This window comes from Triturus cristatus, chromosome 1_2 (genome assembly GCF_964204655.1).
Source record: "Triturus cristatus chromosome 1_2, aTriCri1.1, whole genome shotgun sequence".
NCBI lineage: Eukaryota > Metazoa > Chordata > Amphibia > Caudata > Salamandridae > Triturus > Triturus cristatus.
In genome coordinates, this window is record NC_140580.1 from 1,165,617,800 (window position 1) to 1,165,631,766 (window position 13,967).

Below are 13,967 nucleotides of genomic sequence, written 5' to 3' on the forward strand. Positions count from 1 at the left end.
CTTTTTAGAATCAAAAAAGTAAATTCCACAGATTGGGAGGCAGGGAGTCTATGTTTAGATAGGGAAACCACCAGAAAGAGCATTACTGAAGGGATGTACTTCTAACTGCATATTTCTCACCTTTTGAATGTATACCAAAGCAGTACCTCCCGAAGGTAGCAGGCCTCCAGGAAGTCCTGCATGATCAAGCCAGCAAAATACCCCTCCAATCAATAAACAGATTCGAAACAAAATACCCCTCCAAGCGGAATTGAGAGCCGGCACAGCAGTGCCTGTTGAAGATATGGCTGGACCACCTTTTGACAGCTTGGCTTATATTTAACACTAGAACTTTGTGGAATGAGCCTAAAGGCGCTCTGGAGGGGGTTCCCTTTAAGCCAGAACATATTAAGTCATTATACACTGGACAATCCACCTGGATAAGGTTCACTTCTGTAGCACTCTTTCTCTATTAACACTAGCAAAGCTTTCCATCCAGGTGTTGTTGCAGGGATTCTGCACATACACTGAACTATGCGCAGGAATATGGGACCTCGATGTATAGGGGCTAAGCCTTCCCACCACCTTAGTGCCCACGAAACCAGGACCCACTAGCTATAGTGTCTCATTCGCTCTCCTTTGCCCTCATGAAAAAGCAAATGATTAGACACCCCAGAACACTCCCGGATCTTTCAGGAATCGTGGTAACAAGACACACCTTTTCACTCACACTCTTGTACCTGTCCACAATAAGAATTGACTGAAACACGAACATAGCTTAAAATGTTTATTTTAAATATCGTGCTCTAAAAAACAACCCGCAGAAAAATGCATAAAACTAATACAGTTAGCATTGCAGCTAGGCCATACATCATAAAGGGAGATGTCATCATATAAAGACGGGGGAGAAAGGACTATAAACCCTAACCACCCGCCCCTTGGTAAGAAGAAGTATTATTATATAATAGGATATCTCCGGGCTTTGTCAGCAGACCCCATTCCTTAGTGCATAGATGGTATATCTACATCATAGGAACTGCATTGCTCTTTTCCCTGGAAAGTTCCCTCTACAAGTGTGTGTTACCTAAACATGCATCCCCATAACATCAAAGTACGAGTTTCCAGCAGCAGCTGCATTAGCATGTTTCGTCTAGGTACTAGGGACTGACCAGAACAGAATAACAAGGGGCACTGTTTATCGACCTTGCTCACAGTGTTCACAGTGTTCAGACTAAACTCTAGGAAACGAACAAAGCAGACAGTTCTCATGTGAAAGGCATGAACAGAGTCGTACAAAAATAAAGCCATGTAGTAACATGCGCATAAGTAGCATCATGTCTGCTGGGCGCATGCTAACTTAGCGATGTCGACAATGTTCCTATCTGCCATGTGACAGTGCTTCTTTGTGCGCTCGAGGTAATAGTTACAAGAAGCCGCAGCCCGTGCAGGTAAGAGTGGTGGGGCGGTGGGGATGGAGGGATTTCGATAGAGGACGATGGAAAATGTCATTATATTTTCATTTTACCTCGTGGTCGTCTGTCTATTCCCCCCAGATCCGGCCCCACCGCTCTCACCTGCAGGGGCTGCGGCTGGTTACAAGTTCACTCTGGGTCTAGCTGGTAAAGCCTCTGCTTCTCCTTACAGGGTTGAGGTTGAGCAGAAAAGGCAGGGAGAATGAGGAATGTCTCACATGGAAGGGAGACATTTGGCAGAAAGGAAGCATGCTTTTGGAGAACCAATTTGTCCAGAAATAAGGTGGTATAAGGAGACTGCACATACACGGCGCACAGACGTCACTGCAGTAGGTTCAGATGGGGTGATCATCAAAAACCTGAGGACCAAATTCCGTTCACATTAAAGCAAGATAAGAGACAAAGGAGGGACCTTATATGAAAGACCCGTTAAGAAATGCATCCAAACTGGTGACTTGGAGTAGGTTAGGCAAACAAAGAAAGGTCAAAAGGGTTGACACTTAACCTTTAATTATGCCCACTAGAAAGCCTTGCTGGGTCTCCACACCAAGTCACATTGAGAGACTAATTTTGCCAAATGAGCAGTATAAACAGATTTGGTAGATGGACTGATAGCTGCAAGAGTAACTGTCCACTACTTCTGCAAGCAGATCAAACCCACTCTGTTGGTTCCGCTCTGTCCACACGCATGGAAGTAAACGTTGTGGAGATTTGAGGGAGGGACCCTGTCCTTTTGCTGAGACAGGAAGCTATTCTGAAGAGAGAGGCAGACTGAGGGCAAATGCTCAGGTCTTTACATTGGAGTAGCCCACTATCTTGGCCCAATCCACGGCTATCGGGGTGATCTTAGCCAGTTCTTTCCTGTTTTTCTTTAGAACTCAGGACAGGATTGGTAGAGGCAGGAAGGCATACAGGAGTCCAGAGTCCAACCGCAGGCAGAAAGCTTCTCCCAGGGAGCCTTGAGGGGGAAACTATGCAGTAATCAAGTCGGTGAGTTCTAGGTAGTGGTGAAAAGATCCAACCAAGGCACACACCTCCAGCGGAAGATGTCCTGAAACACTTCTAGATGCAGCTACCCTTCGTAGTCAATAAGATGACGTCTTCTGAGCTTGTCTGCTCTGGCATTCAGAAAACCTGCAAAGTAACTGGCCAAGAGTGAGCCAAAACATTGCGATCATAACCTGAAAGTTCCAGCCTCATTGCGGGGGTGGAAAGGTCTTGAACGCCGGTAACTAGGATGGCCCACATGAAAGGCATACTTTGCGTTGTCTGCAGGTGGGGTTTCGGTTAATTGATGGAAAAATCCCTGAAGACTGATAGCGTCTGCATGTGGTGCATGGCTGACTGCAGCCATCGAGATACAGGACTACATGTATCGCAATCTATGAAGATGGGCTGCAACCGTTGCCATCACCTTCATAAACACCTAAGAGGCTGAGATGAGACCAAATGGTGGGACTAAACTGAAGCGTTCTGGACCCCACCACAAACGGACGGAAGCACCTGTGGAACTGCAGGACGAGCACACGAATGCACACTTCCTGCAACCACAAGGACGCCATCCAGTTTCCTGGATCCAAGGTGGAACCTGGACCAGAATCAACATTTTGAACCTTTACATTGGAAGGAAGGTGTTTAGAAGTCAGAGGTCTAGTATCAGCCCAAGTTCTCACCTTTGTTGATCTTCATGCAGCTTTTGACCTTGTCCCAAGGGAGAATCTCTGGGAGGTCCTCACGAAAATCGGGGTCCCCTTAGGGCTACTGATGCTGATTTAGATCTTGTACGCTGATAATTTTGCCAGAGTCAGATGGGGCCCAGAAGGGATAACCACAGAAAACTTTCCAATAGGGCATGGTGTTCGGCAAGGGTGCCTCCTTGCTCCCACATTATTTTTATTATTCATCAATGAAGGCATAACCTATTTAAGGAATTGTGTGAATGATGCACCCAAAATTGCAGGCCCAAAAACCCAAGTCTGCTATTTGAAGATGGCACGCACTTTAATTTAAAACTGCCATGGGTCTTAACGCCCTTTTGGGGAAGTTCAACCAATTTTGCATAGACCACGGCTTTGAAATAAAGAAGATTAAAACAAAATATATGATATTCACACTCACCCAAAAAGTTAAATGGAATGTGGCTTTAGATGGAGCAAAAATTGGACAGTGTTAGGGAATACGACTATCTCGGGGTGAGACTGTCAGAGTTCCCCCGTTGTTCAGCGCAGATAGGAAAAAGCTCTCTGTCCCTTAATAATAAAGCCGGGTCCATTGTTAGATTTGCAAATAAAGTCTCTTCCTTTCCTGTCTCCCCATGCACTGGAAATATATAGGGCCCAAGCGTGCACTGACGCTCTTTATGGTTCAGATTTGTGGGGATTTTGCCATCTTGATGTGCTAGACAAAGATTCTAATTCCTTCTTAAGATCCCAAGTACACACCTACTTCCTTTAAGGCTTGATCTAAATTTCAGGCAAATTTCAAATACAGCCCATCTTAAGTCTATCCTATTCTAGGCAAGGATATAGACATCCAAGCAACTTGTGCCATACTGAGAGGGCCTCACCGAAATTTGAGCTCACCACCTGGCCCTCAGGATCCCATGAATAGCATGTGTTATATTATGGCTGGGTAAGCTAGGATTGCCCGAATTTTGGCTTTAACCAATTACAATCATCAGCAGCTCCCAAGGTCTCATTAAAGGTCACTAGTGGAATGTTGTCCTTGACTTCAACATTTCTGCTGTTCCCTTGGGCAGTCTAGCGGATCAGTATCAGTCTTTTAAATGTGGTTCTTACTTTGAAGATTTTATGAACTATGTGAATACGCCAATGTCATGGTCTCAGAATGTTAAATTTAGACTGGGGATCTTACTAACTGCTTCTTTTACCTCCTCTTGGAGGAGTAATGTCAACTCCTGCAATTGTTGCCCTATGGGTTGTCGGTCAGTGGAGAACGACGAGCACCTATTGTTCTTCTGTGGTGCATACACCAAACAGCGTGTTCCAAGAATTATCCCTTTGTGCCGCCTCCTTGGGCGTGACGACAGGCAAAATATGCAGGGCAGATACTAGGAGCTGTGTTGTTTACTTGGTTGCCAGCTATTTAAACTCTATATAGCATCTCAGAAAAAGATGTAACAATACTCTAATGCACCATGCACTTTAGGTTTAATTGGGTTTATGGCTCCTTTTAAGTGATGTTGAGCGATTTGTAGCTTATGTTCAAGTAAAGCTGTTAGATAATAGGTTTTTGGGGGGATTTTTTTATTGAATAAACAAAAGACAAAAACAAATTACAGTGCAGTAGCATTAATTCCAGACAGGCACAGTGCATTAGTAAAGTGTCAATCACTGCGTTACATAGGGCCAGTTTCTCTGCAACGTATCATTACTTCCTTCACATTCTGGACTTTAATCTCCCTGGTGGTCCCTTGCCAGTGGGGAAGTGTCATTAAATGGTGATCATATCACCCCTCTACTTTCGTTCCACGCTACCCAGATTCTGGACCATTTTGGTGGGCATCCTGATATCACCCTGTCCGTCTGCTTGCACTAATCGGTATCTGTCTCCCAATCCCTGAATTTGAGCCTAGTAACTCCTTTCCAAGTTCTTGCTACGTTATGTTTTGCTAGCATACATCCAAGGGAAACCCACATTCTCTCTCGATAGGTCTGTTGCGTCCCATATGTTAAGAAGGCACCATCGGGCGAGACCTCCATTGTTTTTGACAGGTTGATAACAGTGCCGATGTTACCTCCCCCAATATGTCTGGAGAATATGACATTTTCACCACTGATGCATTTACATTTCTATCTGACCACATCCCCTAGGACACGCCGTGGAATTCTGGGCACCCATTTGAACCAATGTTGAACTTGTATAATATGCTCTATGCAGGATTTTAAGTTGGATACATTTAAATCGAGATCGGATCGCCACCTCCCGGGGGGACACCAATGTCTCCTGCCAATTTTCGCCGCTAATATCCCCCATATCCTCCACCCATTTTGCCTGTGTTTTCCCCATTGTATCCGGTGTATTGTTGAGTATTTTTCTGTACGTCAGGGAAATCGCCTGTTCCTGAAGGTAGTCATCTAGGAGTCTATCCTCTAGGGGCGAGGAGATTGGCAGATCAGTACCTCTGGGTATCGTCCTTTGCAGTGCATTGCAGGCTTGAAGGCATCTAAAGGTTTCCCCAATGTTTAATTTGTAGTCCCGCCAACTCTTGAAAGACCTATCAAGTCCCCCTTATCAAATCCTGGGTATTTTGCCAACAAACCCAGTCGGTCTGTTTCCAACAAAGGGGTGACATGTGTGTTGTTATTTTTCCAGCCCAGGGCGGTCTTTGCCGTTTGCCATAGATTGATTGGAGGTGGAGGTTGGAGTACATTTTGGTGCACATTTCGCACCTCCGTAAATTGCTCTGCGTTAAATCGCCAGGAGTCATATTGTATCTATCCATCCTGTAGGCTGGATCCGTTCCTGGCTGGTGCACCCAGTGATTGGTGACCACCAGCTGGGAGGCCCAGTAGTAACTTTTAATTGCTGGCAGGGCTAGTCCTCCATCGTACCAGCTTTTCATAAGTTTAGCCAATGCTATTCGCGGGGTACCATTGTTCCAAAGCAGTGTGCGCACCTCCGACTCAATTGTGTAGAAGTATTTGTCTGGGACCAAATAAGGTGTGTTCTGTAAAGCATAGGCAAAGAGGGGAAGTGCCATCATTTTATATAAGGCGGCCCTGCTTAACAGCGTGAGGGTCAGGGTCTTCCAATGCTGCACGTCATCATGGAAGCGATGCAGAGGAGGAGACAAATTTTGTTCATAAAATTCAGTTGGGTTAGCCGTGATATATATCTCTAGGTATCGAAATCCTTCAGGGCTTTTCTAGCCCCACAGCCCCTAGGCAGGGTGGGGCATTCCCCACAGAGTGCATACCAGCGACTTCTCCCAATTGACGGTATAACCTGAGTACTTTTGAAAGAGAATAAATATATGTAATGTTCGATGTATGGAAAAATATGGTCTGGCCAAATAAAGCAAAATATCATCGGCATAAAGGTAGATTCTATTCTCCCATTCTGCCGCCCAGTTGAGGCCTCTGATAAGGGGGTCACCCCATATCCAGATTGCCAGAGGTTCAAGGGCCAGTGCGAAAATTAAGAGGGAAAGTGGACAGCCCTGCCTCGTCCCCTTCTGCAATGTAAACAATGGTGATCGCCCACCATTTACTGTGACTCGGGCCAAAGGTTCCAAGTAAAGGAGTCGTATCCAAGATAGAAATCTCTCTCCAAACCCCAATTTTTCAAGTTCGGCAAATAAAAAAGGCCATCAATCATGTCGAATGCCATCTTTGCATCCAGAGACATTATCACTGCCTCCTCTCTAATTGTCGCTGCCCTACCTATAACACAGTGAAGACGCCGTACATTAAGAGCAGTATTCCTGCCCAACATAAAACCGTATTGATCCGGGTGGATCAGCTTGTGTAGCAGGGGCGACAAATGCATCACCAGAATTTTAGCTAGCATTTTAACTTCCTAGTCTAGAAGGGAAATAAGCCTATACGAACCACATTGTTTGGGGGGGGGGTCTAGCTTTTTTATGTATTACTACAATATTGGCCATTCTCTGCGCTTCGGGCAGGATACCCTCAATCACGTTTTCTTCGTACATTCTTGTAAGATATGGGGCGATTGTGGTTGCATTTGTTTTATAAAGTTCAACTGGAAGGCCACTTGGACCCATGGCCCTTCCGGATTGTAGCGCCCCAGTTGCCTTGATCACCTCCTCATTAGTCAAGGCGGAGTCTAATTCCTTGACATCCTGGGGTTCAAGAACAGGTAGTTTGAGGGTGGCCAGCAGTTCCCTTGCCTCTGTGTATGTGGAGGCCCCTGTGGACCTGTTTAAAATGGTCTGCAAACGCCTCTGTGATCCCGGTTCTATCCTGTAGCCTCGTGTCATCTTGGCACTCAATCTCAGACACCAATCTATTGGCTGTTTCACGCTTGTCTAGCCAAGCTAGCAATTTGCTCGCTTTATTACCGATGTTGTAAATGCAGTGTTGAGTGGTGCAGTGTTGAGCTTTAACCGCGTCCTCGGCAATATCTCTAGATTCTTTTTGCTTCATAAGCAATCTGTGTTTGGTATCCGGGGCATTTGTACTTAAGTCCCGTTCAAGCGGGTCAATCTTACCCTCTATTTCTTATAAATGCTTTCTTTTTTCCTTCCTGTGTCCCACAATCGCCGAAACCCCCCGTCCCCTCACCACCGTCTTGTATGCCTCCCACGACACTATATACGAATCTACCGAACGGTCATTGGCTTTGAAATAGTTATTGGTCGCCTCCGTGAACTTCTCCCTGATTGCCGGCACCTTAAGATACCAGGGGTTAAGAGCCATCTCATAGCGTGTAGCAGAGGGAGTGCCTCCATAACTTGTTACTAGCAGGGAATGGTCAAAGATGCCCCTAGGAAGATGGGCGACCTCCCCAAACATGGGGAGCTGGCAGGCTTTGCAGAAAATATAATCAATCCGGGACAAGCTCCTGTGTACTCCTGAAAGAAAGGTGTATTGAAGGGAGGAGGGATTGCGCATTCTCCAAGTATCTATCGCCCCATAGCCCTCAAAAAGTCTGCCAATATCTTTCCAGGTGCTTCTCTCTGTTGGCGGTTTCCTATCTAGATCTCCATTAAGGGCCGCATTACCGTGTACCCCTAACAGCAAGTCGCCCATGGGTAGATGTAATATGTGTGAGCCAAGATTGGCCAGTGCCGCCGAGTGCATTCTGGGTGGCACATAAAGCGAAGTTATATTGAGCAGCCTGCCCTCCCAATAACCAGACATGGTCACAAACCTTCCCAGTGTATCACGTGTAACTGTCTGGACATGGAAGGGGAATGAATTACGTTGGAGAACACCTACTCCTCTCGACCCGCTAGCATAGCCAGCATGAGCCACCAATTTATACCCCCACCTATTGAGTGCGCAATAGGAGGTCCCTTGTATATGGGTTTCCAGCAGTAGGACCACATCAGGGGCTTGCCGCTTCAAATATTGCAGGACTATTCCGCGTTTAATTCTATCCCCCAATCCGTTTACATTCCACAACAGTATTTTAAATTGGCCCACTGGCGAAGCCACCTCGGGGTTGCCATACATTTGGTTGCTGTAAATAGGGCTGTCTGCAGGTGAGGATAATCTGAATGGAATGCCGTGTTTTCACATACCCACACACTCTCAGTGGCAACACCACTGACACCGTAAACCATATCCATAATGTTCGTCCTGCTGCGGATTGTATAACCCCCATGCACTGTAAACACGTTGTTCAATACTGCACAATAAACTTAGAACAATTCTGTAACAATCCCACTTATAACACCCCGAGACCCCCCCTCCCTGCAACTTAGAACTGCCCACTCCCCAAGTTTGCATAGTGCCTGTATACCTTTACCCATTAAACCTTGTGAAGGGGAACACGGCTCTGCCGGAACTCCTCAAAAAAAGAACTGTCCCCTCATAACTCCGGCCGTTCAAGCCCTTAATGTGACATTTTATGAGCATGGTCTGTTTACAATACAAACAATATAGTGTCTGTTTACCATCCCGCCTCCCCTTTAGGAGCAAAAAGTTGGACAATTCGGCCCAGTTATATCTGGCCTGTTGCCACAAATTATATACTTAACAGTTCTCAAAGTGTCCCTCGTCCAGCCAACCATCGTCTTCCAGTTCAGGTGGGACGGTCCCACATCAGTACACCACTCGAGACAGGTGCCTCCGCTCAAATCGGTCATTAATGCCCAGTTTCATGTAGATGCCCTCCTCAGGACCGGAGCCGTTTTGGCGACTCTCGTGCCCCTGCAAACTTCTTTGAGAGTAAGATCTGTGGGCGCCAGGGGTTCTCCATCCATCCAGCCATTTCCAGGTTTCCTCCGGGGTTTGAAAGAACCAGGACTTCCCTTCCGACATCACACGCAGCTTAGCTGGAAAGAGCATTGCATATTTGATATTTTTTTCCCCGGAGTGCTCGTTTCAGCTCTAGGAAGGATCTCTGCATCTTTTGTACCTTCACCGTGAAGTCTGGGGAAAAGGTGATTGTCGAATTTTCAAACTTGAGTGGGGGGGCTATGCAGGCCGCCTGAAGGATAATGTTCCTATCCCTATAGTTAAATATTCTGGCCAAGATAGGACGTGGAGGTGTGCCCGGTTTCTGAGGTCCTCCAGGCACTCTGTGTGCGCATTCAACCGAGAAATATTGGAAAAGAGTTCGGGGCTGTAGATGATTCTGAATCAAGTCCTCCACAAACAAGTCTGTGGCCTGCCCCTCAGCTCTCTCCATCACACCCAAAATACGCACATTATTCCTACGTGCGCGAACCTCATAGTCTTCGAGTTTCGCCTCCAGGTCCCTTTTCTGCATCTAAAGCCTCCTAACCGTTGTCTCCAATGTTTTTTTTTGTTTAAATCTTTTTTATTGAATTTATGCATTTGTATGCGGACTTACATATATATACAATGCTTTTTCCTCCAACAGTTGCATTTGATACAATGTGTATACATTAGCAGATCATTAACACAGAATGTAATACTGACAACGCGGTGCTAACCAAGTATATCTTGTTATCTTGACAGCTTTTCGAATCAAGGAGCAACTACATTCTTTATCTTTGATCATCGTTTCGCACTGAGTAAGGCTTATGGTTAGGCACAGTTGAGTGCAAGTACAGAAGATGTGAAGTTTTGCATGAGTTCATTTAGTTCTAACATATTGAAGATAAGGGAAAAGATAATACAACAAAAAGAAAACCAAAAACATTGACCTTGCCCGTAGTACCTTTTCCCGGCTTCCCCGCGTATGCTTGCATAGTGTTGCATTGCTAGTGTATCTTTCGGTGTCCCCTGTCTGTGGCGTACGCGCCTGTGTAGCTTCATGCTTGACACGTATTTGCCCATGGAATATCGCGGTCTACACTCAAATTACTTGTCCGGTTTGTGCCACCTGTCCACATGTCACTCAGTCAGAAGGTCTCTCAGGCCCCTCCCCCTCATTCTGCAGCAGCTTGTTTATGAGAGTGTCCCAGTGTGTTGCTATGGGGGTCTGGAGCAGACCCAATGATTCCTCGCGCCTGATGGCGATGCTTTCTGCCTTGGCCCACACTAACAGTGGATAAAGCCATGCCTGCGCATGTGGTGGGTCTGTTGTTTTCCACCTTTTAGTTAGCAATCTTTTGGCTACCACCATCCCTAGATCTAGGAACCTAGAAGTTACCTTAGTGGCTGGCGTTCTCCTGAATTTGTGTAATAAGTATACTGGCCATTCAAATGGCAATTAGCGACCTGTGCAGGTGTGTAACATTCTGGCTATCTCGCTCCAACATGGGCAGCTCCATAACATGTTTATTAGCTCTGCTCCCAGCTCAGCGCATCTCTGGCACACTGCGTCTGCTCGATTGAAATACCGATTGGTCCTAGCAGGCGTGAGGTAGGCCCCGTAGATTATATATAGCTGAATTTGCCTAAACTGCATGTTTCTGGGTATGCGTGTTCGACTCTCCAGTATTTGAGTCCATTCCTTGTCTAAGAGTTGGTGCCCCAGTCCAGCTCCCAATTACGGCGGAGGTAATACAGGCTTACCACCGCATGGGTCCTAAGCGAAGCAGCGAACCACCATATGAGGTGTCTGCTGAGCCCCATGACATGTAAATACTGTATGGTAAGGTGTGGTTGCAACTCCGTAGTCATGTCCCCCCATCTGGCTGTCAGTGTGGCTACCAGCGAGCGGTGTATAAGGAATTGCCCCGGTGGCAGCCCCTCTTCTTCTACCAAGGACGGATAGGGTTTGAGTGCTCCATCTCGATATAGATCCCCTAGAGTCTGGACCCCTCTCTCCTGCCACTCCTCAAGGGACAGTGCCGTAAGCACCACGTGGCCCCTGGGATATCCCTCCAATGGTATCGCTGGCGCATAGGGAACAATGCCTCGGGTTATGTATAAGCTCCTGCGGAAGCATTTGTATGCCACTGCAAGTAATAACGTCTATGTCGTCCTCGACTTCGTGGCAGGGTGGAAAAGTCTAACAATTTGTTCCAGCGAGTAGGGTGGCCACACAGTGGCCTGTCTGCGCAGTTCCTATCTGCTAACCATCGGGCGATCCACTGCAGTTGAGCAGGTAAATAGTAGTGCTCAAAGCAGGGCGCTGCTAGGCCCACTGGTCTGTTGGTAAGTTGGTAAGTACAGTTTTGTTAGCGTCATTCTGTGCCGGGCACTTTCCCCCATATAAAGTCTCTAACCTGTTTCTCTAATGTGGTGAAGAAGGAAGCAGGGATGTATATAGGTAGATTTGCAAAGTAATATAAGAGCCTAGGGAGGATTACCAACTTGGCTAGTGCCACTCTACCTGTTACTGCGAGTGGAAGTGTGCCCCAAAATTGCATTTGCGACCGGATTGCCGTCAGAGCTCTTCCCAGGTTCCTGTCAAACAGATCTTTCGGCTGGCGATAGATCTGGAAACCTAGGTAGCGAAATGTATCTTCCCTCCTCTGTACCTTTCTACCACTAATAGTGAAGTCTGGGTCTTGTCCCCCCTCGTTAAATGCATATTTGCAGGATTTTTCCACATTCACCCACCACCCAGAGATTGCGGCAAAGCTCTGCTACAGGTGTGCCAGCTGGTCAGGAACTCTCTCTATGTCTTTTATATATACGAGGAGATCATTGGCATAGAGTGATACCAGGTCCACGGCATCTCCCAGAGGTATACCGTCTCCCAGTATGGTGCGCATCGCCTCTGCCAATGGCTCTATTGCGAGCGTAAAGAGGAGGGGGCACCCCGCCTAGTTCCTCTACGCACCGGGATAGCGTTTGAAATGTATGGTACCATACGGACCCCGACGGTGGGGCCAGTGTAAAGCAAATTGACTAATTGAAGGAACCAGGGGCCTAAAGAACAAGTTACTTACCTTCGGTAACGCTTTTTCTGGTGGATACAGTATCTGCCTGTGGATTCCTCACCTTGTGAATAATCCCCTGCGCCAGCAACATTCGGGAACTTTTGTAGCAGTTCACGCCCATGAGGTCGAAGACGACGTCACAGAGACACAGCTCCGCTCGCGACTCCGCTGACGTCACCGGCTCCATAAGAAGACCTCGTCGGCGTGATGACGTCAGTTCCGCCCTTTTTTCCTTGCCTTCGAGGCACATGGATGGACTGACAGCAATATATACACAGTACATAACATACAATTCGACACACAGTGTGGAGAATAAAAAGGAAGGCAAAAGAAACAACACAATGCCTTTGACAGTAACAAATACATTTTGAAACATCATTAGAATTGTAGGTATACAAGGGTGGACAACGGGGAGGCGGGTGGGTCAGTGAGGAATCCACAGGCAGAAACTGTATCCACCAGAAAAAGCGTTACCGAAGGTAAGTAACTTGTTCTTCTGATGGATACATCTGCCAGTGGATTCCTCACCTTGTGAAAAGATTCCCACAGCAGTCCCACTCCCGGAGGAGGGTGTCCACCCTTCTATACCAGAAAGTCCTGAAGGATGGAACGAGCAAAATGTCCGTCCCTCCTCACCTCGGAATCCAAGCACTAATGCTTTGCGAAAGTGTGAAGGGAGGCCCAAGTTGCCGCCCTACAAATGTCCTCCACAGGAACACCTCTAGACAAAGCAGAAGTGGAAGACTTAGCTCTAGTAGAATGAGCCCTTAAACCCTCTGGGGGTTCCTTACCAGCCAAAGAGTAGCATATCTTGATGCACAAGACAATCCATCTGTAAAGGGTGCGCTTGTGCTTCCTGCAGCCAACAAAGCCCACTTGAGCTGGTTGTCAACTCTTAAGTCTTTTTTCCTGTCAAGGTAGAAGCTCACCGCCCTTTGAGGGTCCAAGCGGTGAAGCCTCCTTGGAAGGGTGAGGGGGAGGATAGAAGGTAGGGAGGGTAATGGACTGCCCCAGATGGAAGGGAGTTACCACTTTAGGCAGAAAAGCAGCCCTGGTCCTGAGTACCATTCTTTCAGCATGAATGGTCAAGAACGGGGGTTTTGAACTCAGAGCTTGAAGCTCACTTACCCTCCTTGCCGAGGTGATCGCAATGAGAAAAACCGTCTTGAAAGACAACAGCCTCAAGGGACACTTGTGTAAGGGCTCGAAGAGAGAACCCATCAGATAAGTTAAGACAAGATTTAAGTCCCATTGAGGCACAATAAAAGGAGTAGGAGGAAACTTTGTTTGTAAGGCCCTTTAGAAATCGTAAAACAATAGGCGATTTGAACAATGATGGGTGATCCGGCAAACAAAGGAATGCCGACAAGGCTGAAAGATATCCCTTTACAGTGGCTACAGCAAAATCTTGCTGAGCAAGAGAAAGGGCAAACTGAAGAATATCAGATAAACGAGCCCTCAAAGGATCAATTGATTTCTCCCCACACCAGAGCACAAATTTCGACCACCTACAGGAATAGATAGATTTGGTGGAATGACATCTGGCAGACAAAATTACATCT

At 46.8% G+C, this 13,967-nt stretch overlaps 1 protein-coding gene across 2 annotated transcripts in view; it reads right to left on the reverse strand.

The window, feature by feature from the left end:
* The window catches only part of USP20 (ubiquitin specific peptidase 20), a 647,940-nt gene that overhangs the window by 106,210 nt on the left and 527,763 nt on the right, over positions 1 to 13,967 (reverse strand). The gene's annotated exons all lie outside the window — the stretch shown is intronic.